Here is a 7426-nt window from a genome sequence, read left to right on the forward strand (position 1 = left end):
TGTTCACATTATATTATTTGTATCCGAACCGCAGTACACTTGCGTTATCAAGCTGCAGCTGGCGCGTACTCGTGTTGCTTGGTAACCGCTATGAAAAGGCGTCAAAATGGATAGAATTGCTCATTTCACATTTGTTCTTCTTTTTTTGAACCTTTGGTTTTGTTTTCAAAGAAAAGATACAGAAACACACTTGCGTCTGTCTGCCACAAAAGTATTAAAACCATTCCAAAGACAGTGGGATGTCTGCCCGCCCGCCAAAGACAATTTTTGTGGAGGCAAGCAGAAATCATCTCTCTGCTTGCAGTGCGTCAATCCCGCTTTTCGTCAAGGTAAGTGTATATAGACCCTTTTACAATTGTTAAACACTCACGCACGCAGGCACGCACCACATTATATGTCATCAATAGCGGTTCACTTCCGCGATTTGGTACGATTGCGTTCATATCAGCAGCGAACCGTACCCGAGTTCACACGAACCGTACCCCAGACCACCTTTTTAAGCGGACTCGAGTACGGTTCGCGGGTGCGCACCCGAGTTCGGAAAACTGCGGTCACATCATCCAAACGAACCGAACTCTGACGTCATTCAAACCCGGGTGCACACCAAAAGTGCTAGTGTGAAAGCGCCCATAATGTCCACACCATGAAAAAGCTTCGAGAACAACACTGACAATCAGCCTGTGCTGAACAACACTGCTTCAAAACAAATCAGACTGCACAAAACGTAATCGGTTACCTAACGTAACCTCTGTTCTCTCTAGAAGAGGGAACGAGTTTTGCGTAAGTAGCTTACGCTGCGGAAAAGTAATCTTTTCTCGAGATATGAAGCCAAAAATTATCCTAAAATTATCTAATTTTTTATAATCTTGTCAACGCAGTGCGGCAGCCTGCAGACCTAGGGCAAGCTTACTAGCGCGCCCATTGGCTGCCCTGCGGCAACTGCAGCAGCCTATCGCTGAGCGTCACAGCCCGCGAAAGGGGGTGTGGCTTAGCGTATATAAGCAGGGCTCAGAGGCTGCTTTAGCTGGTTTCTGTCGCTGAAGCGAGTGAGCTCGTGGCGCGAGCACGGCAGGTTACGCAATACTCGTTCCCTCTTCTAGAGAGAACAGAGGTTACGTTAGGTAACCGATTACGTTCTCTTACGAGAGGTTCTCTCGTATTGCGTAAGTAGCCCAGCATCCGCTAAATGAGTCCCAGGGAAAGCCCGGGGAACGCGCTGAGTGGGAGCCGGGCGGCCAAAAGAAGGCTAGCGCAGTACACAAGCACACATTAGGGAGCTCAGAGCAGCACCGCCGGTCTGAACTGACAATCCCTGTATAGTGCAGCTCAACCAGCAGAGCTAAATCAACCACAGTAGCCCGCGCACAGATAGTGGGCCGGTCTACGCATGACTTAGACTGACAAAACCTTCGCCTGCTAGGCGGGAACTTCCAGGTTGTAAAACCTAACGAATGTCGAGGGGGAGGCCCAGGGACCACGCCCACGACGAGGCCATGCCTCTGGTGGAGTGAGCTCTAATGCCCAGAGGGCACTGCAGGTCTTTAGACGCATAAGCAGCCGCGATAGCGTCCACTATCCATTTGGATAGACTGTGTTTCGAGGCGGCGAGACCCTTGGTGCGCCCACCAAATGAAACAAACAGCTGCTCCGAGCGCCTGAAGGCGGTGGAGCGTGTGATATAGTTTCTCAGCGCTCTGACTGGGCAGAGGAGATTGCCATCGACCTCGCTGCCAGTAGTCGGCAGGGCTGAGAGAGAAATGACCTGCGCTCTGAAGGGAGTGCCCAATATCTTTGGGACATAACCATGCCTCGGTTTGAGAATGACTTGAGTCATTAGGTCCGAACTCAAGGCACGCGGCGTTAACATAACGCGTGAAGGTCTCCCACACGTTTGACTGAAGACAGAGCTATCAGAAAAACGGTTTTGAGTGTCCCCAACCTTGGTTGGAAGCGTCTGTCGAGACAACTTTCCAGTGCGAGAGCGCTCCCATCATCACTCCTGTGTGATACCATTCGGCTGCCAGCCAGGGCTGCAGGGCTGAGATGCAGCCCTGATTCACTCTGACTCGCAAGCCGCTGGCCGCCCAGGCTCGGTGGGGCACGCGCGCTTTCAGCCAGCGTTGAAGCGGGTGCATGCGCAGAAGGCCCAGCTGAAGCACTGCTGCAGCTGAGGCCATATGTCCCAGGATACGCTGGAATGCCCTCAGCGGAGCCTGGCTGCCCTCTTGGAAGGATGAGGCGAGATGGCGAATGCGGCGCGCGCGCTGCTCTGACAATCTGGCCGTCATAGCCACCGAGTCCAGTTCTATCCCCAGAAAGGAAATTGACTGGTGGGGCGATAATGAGCTCTTGGTCCAGTTGACCGAGAGACCCAGACCTTCCAGGTGGCTGAGAAGCGCTGTTCTGTGAGACACAAGCTCTGTCTCTGACCGCGCTAGAATCAGCCAATCGTCCAGATAGTTCAGTATCCGCATTCCCCGTCTTCTCAGGGGAGCGAGAGCCGTGTCCATGCACTTCGTAAATGTACGGGGTGCCAAAGACAGACCGAACGGCATTGTGTATTGTGTATTGATATACCCGACCGTCGAAGGCGAATCTCATTTGCGCGAGGATTTGTCTGGTTGTGATCATTTTGAACGGCCGTCTCATGAGGGCTTTGTTCAAATGTCTCAGATCTAAAATAGGTCTTAGCGCTCCGTCCTTCTTGGGTACGATGAAATAACGGCTGTAAAAGCCCGACTCGCTCAGAGAAGGATGAACCTGTTCTATAGCCCCCTTGCGCAGCAGCTTTGCTATTTCTGCTTGAAGCAGGTGCGCTACTTCTGAATTCACTTTCGTCTCCCTCTGCGGTAAAAAACGCGGGGGACGGCGAGCGAATTGAAGCGAATAGCCGTGTTTTATGGTATTCAGCACCCATTCTGACGCGCCCTGAATAGCTTCCCATGCTTTCGCACACATAGCTAGGTGTCGAATGGTCTCTGGGTTCAGATCGCCGCACTGCGCGGGATGGGGAACCTGTATCAGAGAAGATGGGGCGGCGCTCGAATACGGGGGCTGGCAGGCAGTAGTGACTGGCTGTACAGCATCGATCCCCATGGATGGAGCACATTTCGCTGTTAAAAACCCGTGGCGCGAAAGCGGCGCGGGGGGTAACGTGTTTGACAGTGAGCGCGCGTGCTCGAGAGCGGGCGCAGCGTTTACACTTATAACACGGCCAGTGTTTGGGAGCTTTAGAGGGTCTGTAACCCGAGGTAACTGTGTGGCTGAGCGGGCAGTGGGTAGGTGTGGGCACAGAGTTGTGGGCACATTCTCTACGCATAGCACTCGAGCGGCGCGTGCCCGCTTTATGAGAGTGCGCTCTGGGAGCGTTACCAGGGGGACCGTGTTTTTGTGTATCAGTGAGCACATGGGAGTGGGCACATTTTCTACACTTATGACACCTTCGGCGTGAGCCGGGAAACCCGAATTTACACTCTTTCTGAGATTTATCTGGGCCGCCGTAAAAACAGCGTTTGTGTGCAGGCGAGCGAGTTGCGTTACTGGCTCGTTGGCTGCGGTGTGAGCTGCTGCAGTAGCCTGCATTGAGGGGACTGACAGAGCTGGGCGCTTTGATGGCGGTCCGGCCGGGGCGGGACTCAGCCATCTCTTCCTCCTTACTGTTGCTAGGAGGATTTCGCAGGCTCTGGCTTCAGTGCTATCTTAGGTCGCGGTCCCCGGGGGCGAGGCGGCCTGTGGAGGCTGGTCGAGCGCGATCTAGGGCGGCCGCCCTGACGATGCTGCGAGGATGGTGGCCGAGACGATCGCTGTGTCGAGCTGCGTGCAGGAGGCTGATTTTGAGAGTGGCCTGCAGCTGGACTCGAGCGGCGGGGCAGGAAGAGGCTCATAGCCTGCGACGCCTTTTGCACTTCCGAGAAGCGATCCACAATCCCGCTGACCACAGGGCCGAAGAGGCCGGTGGGGCGAGAGTGGGGCATTGAGGAAGACAGCGCGCTCCGTATCGTTCATGTCCGCCAGCGTCAGCCATAGGTGTCTATCGTGACGGTGAGTGCGGCCATAGATCTCCCGATGGCTTGTGCAGCAGTTTTAGTCGCGCGGAGCGAGAGGTCCGTCGCGCTTCTCAGATCCGTGAGAACAGCTTGATCTGGGCCCTTCTCATCCAGTTCGCGGAGGAGATCGGCTTGCAGGATCTGAAGCACAGCCATCGAATGCAGGCCGGAAGCAGCCTGGCCGGAGGCAGCGAAAGCGCGGCCGGCGAGGGCTGAAGTGGTCCTGCAGGCTTTGGACGGCAAGGCAGACTTTGAGCGCCATCTGGCGGATGGCAGGCAAAGGTGCGTCGCCACAGCTTCCTCTACGGGCGGAATGCCGGCATACCCCTTCTCAGCGGCCCCGTCCACCTGGGAGAGGGTCGAGGAGGTCGAGGTGCGGAGTCTCGCGGAGAAAGGCGCGCCCCAAGACTTTGAAAGCTCCGCGTGGAGCTCAGGCAGGAAGGGTGCTGGCCTAGAGGCGGGCGCTTGGCGGCGGCTAGGCAGGAAGCACCCGTCGAGTCGGTTGGGCGCAGGCTCTTTCGGTGGGGACCATTCTAGTCCCAGGCGATCGACCGCTTTGGTGAGGAGGCGGAGGAGTTCCGCGTCGACACCAGTACGGGACCGGCCAGACTCAGGCGTAGAGGAGGCGGAGTGGTGAGAACCCGACCCCTCCTCGCTGTCCGAGGCCAGCAGAGAGCAGCTGTCGTTGACAGCGGCGTCATCTGCTTCATCCCCTGAGGCGACGGCAGTGCGGGCGGAAGCCGGCAGCTGCGCGTCGGTGAAAGGCGGGGGAGAAGGAGAGAGCGAGGCTCGCGGGAGGGGCTCCGGCGAGCGCTCAGCTGGTGTATTCGGCTCAGGCGGCCTTTGAGAGCGGCGTTTCTTCTTTCGCGGGCTGTGACGCATGAAGCACGCCAAGCGCGCTCATTGGACGTGACGTCACGCCAAGGGCTCAGCGATAGGCTGCTGCAGTTGCCGCAAGGCAGCCAATGGGCGCGCTAGTAAGCTTGCCCTAGGTCTGCAGGCTGCCGCACTGCGTTGACAAGATTATTAAAAATTAGGATAATTTTTGGCTTCATATCTCGAGAAAAGATGACTTTTCCGCAGCGTAAGCTACTTACGCAATACGAGAGAACCTCTTGTAAGAGAACTACAGTTAATCCACTTTAGGCCTAGTGAAAAAGAAGTGTGCTTAATTGTATTGAAGGTGCACTTGTAGTGTACTTAAAATCTTGAAGGGATGGTTTGGAGTAAAATCAACCTAGGGTCCTTTGCACCATGACCTCGAGCCGAACACCCCCACCCAGAAGCTTTTTTTCCCTTGGTTGAACATTATTAAAGTTAGAGCTTATTTAGAGATATCAGCCGAATGGCTTATTGCAGGCGCTAATGGATCCAAGGCTGTATCTCATAAATTACCCCACTAATAATGCCCAGAATGGCACCAAACATCTACAGTAGTACAGGTTCTGTACTCATAAAACGAGGCATTGGAAAGTTTGTAAGTACATCAGGAGTTTATTTAAATATCTCTAAATAAGCTCTAACTTTAATAATGTTCAACCGAGGGAAAAAAAGGCTTCTCGGGGGGCTTCTGTTTGGCTCGAAGTCATGGTGCAAAGGACCCTAGGACCCTAGGTTGATTTTACTCCGAACCATCCCTTTAAATATATATATATATATATATATATATATATATATATATAAACTGTCCTTGCAGATAATATAATATTAATTAAATAAATGGCCACTGAAATGTACTCAAAGAGAATAAACTTTTTTTGATTATGCAAACATTCCATTTAATTATGAAGACATTTTGGGATCATTTTTTTTTTTACTTTGCTCTGAACAAGCAGTAACATTTGAAAAATATTATTACCCAAACATCCAACTAAAATGTTTCAAAAAAACAAAATGTTTTGTGCTTAACATTTTGAGAACATTAGACCTGAACTCTGACCTGAAATCTGAATAGAATGTTCTATGATTGCTTGTAACTTTGTGATAACCATGGCAGAACATTACCCAAAGTTCTGAGAACATTCCTTGTTAGCTGGGGAAACTGTTGCCTTTGCTATGACGAGCAACAGTCATTATTCAGAAATATTTAACTGACGAATGACAGACCAATCAGAATAAAGTATTCCAGAGAACTGCCTAATGCACAACTGTATACAAATACAATTATTTCTTCTACAACCTTAATAATTTTTTTAGTTATGTTTGAATAACAACAATTAGGAAAAGAACATTACCAAGGGATTGATAAATTCAACACAAACACACACAATACAACAATTTGAGAACAGTTATAATATAATATAATATAATATAATATAATATAATATAATATAATATAATATAATATACAGTCTGCAGCCAGACTCTGGCCCCATCTAACTTTTGTTATCACTGTTACCATCCGTTTAATTCACTCCCGTGTAAACCATTGGTAACTGAAACTTTCACAGACACCAATATCTTATGAATTTCCACATATCATCACAGTAACTCGTTGCATCTAACATAGTTGTGTGTTTTAAATCTCGCGAACTCAAGTCAAGTGTGGACTAAGAGCTAGTGTATTCCTCCTAATAAACATCATGAAAAATGACAACAAAAAAATCTGCAAACCCGCAATATCATGAAGAAAATAAACTGCATCTAACTCACCGTCACCGGCCGCGATGTCCAGCGCGCGCACTTTCCACAAATTATGATTGACATCTCGCGTGGTAAAAGAAGTCGCAACATATTAAAACTCACTAAAAGTCCGTTTCTTCATGTCAAACCGACCTAGGCAGCAACCTAGGCAAAATTAAACTCTGCGGCTTCTATCTGCGCCCGTTTTAAAGCTTTTAGTGAAGTCCGCAACTTTATACACAACACCGCGCATTCATTTCATCACTGACTCCCGTTAGACCGTCACGGCGGCGGAGGAGGGGAGTCGGGAGGGCGAGCAATCACTGCTTCTCGGAGGAGGAGTTCGGTCGAGCCGGTCCTCTGGAAGTGGAGCAGACCACCACACACTGACCTATCAGTACCGAGCGCGTGCTGAGCACAACACCGCTGACGCTGCGCTCCGTTAACCCTTACCGATACCGAGAGAGACATGGTGTGTTCGAGTCATGTCGAAAAGATCGTAGCTGAACGCACATGAACGACACCACAAAGTCGTACAGTAAATAGTGGGAAGCTCGGAATTTTCTTTAAGCCCCATGTTTGCGAGATGGGGGCGCATGTCAGTCAGAAACGTGGCGGAATACCACAATATTTGTAGTAAAATTGCCAGGCTTTTTTATTTCCAACAAAATAAGCTAATTCCTAATAAAACAAATGGCATTGTAATATTACAATATAATAGCCTGCAATAAAGTTTAGAGTGACTTCATAAATTAATT

The 7426-nt window shown here is 50.6% G+C and overlaps 1 protein-coding gene across 2 annotated transcripts in view; it reads right to left on the reverse strand.

Moving 5' to 3' along the window:
• Nucleotides 1-6940, reverse strand: part of gramd1bb (GRAM domain containing 1Bb) — a 112968-nt gene extending 106028 nt beyond the window's left edge. The window contains exon 1 of one of the 2 annotated variants that reach the window (XM_081373276.1): nt 6699-6940. The gene's annotated coding sequence lies outside the window, so the exon portion shown is untranslated. The remainder of the gene's footprint in view (nt 1-6698) is intronic. The other variant, XM_081373277.1, reaches the window with a different exon arrangement.
• Between the last annotated feature and the right edge of the window lie 486 nt (nt 6941-7426).

This window comes from Scardinius erythrophthalmus (genome assembly GCF_964197995.2).
Source record: "Scardinius erythrophthalmus genome assembly, chromosome: 8".
NCBI classification, from domain to species: Eukaryota; Metazoa; Chordata; class Actinopteri; order Cypriniformes; family Leuciscidae; genus Scardinius; species Scardinius erythrophthalmus.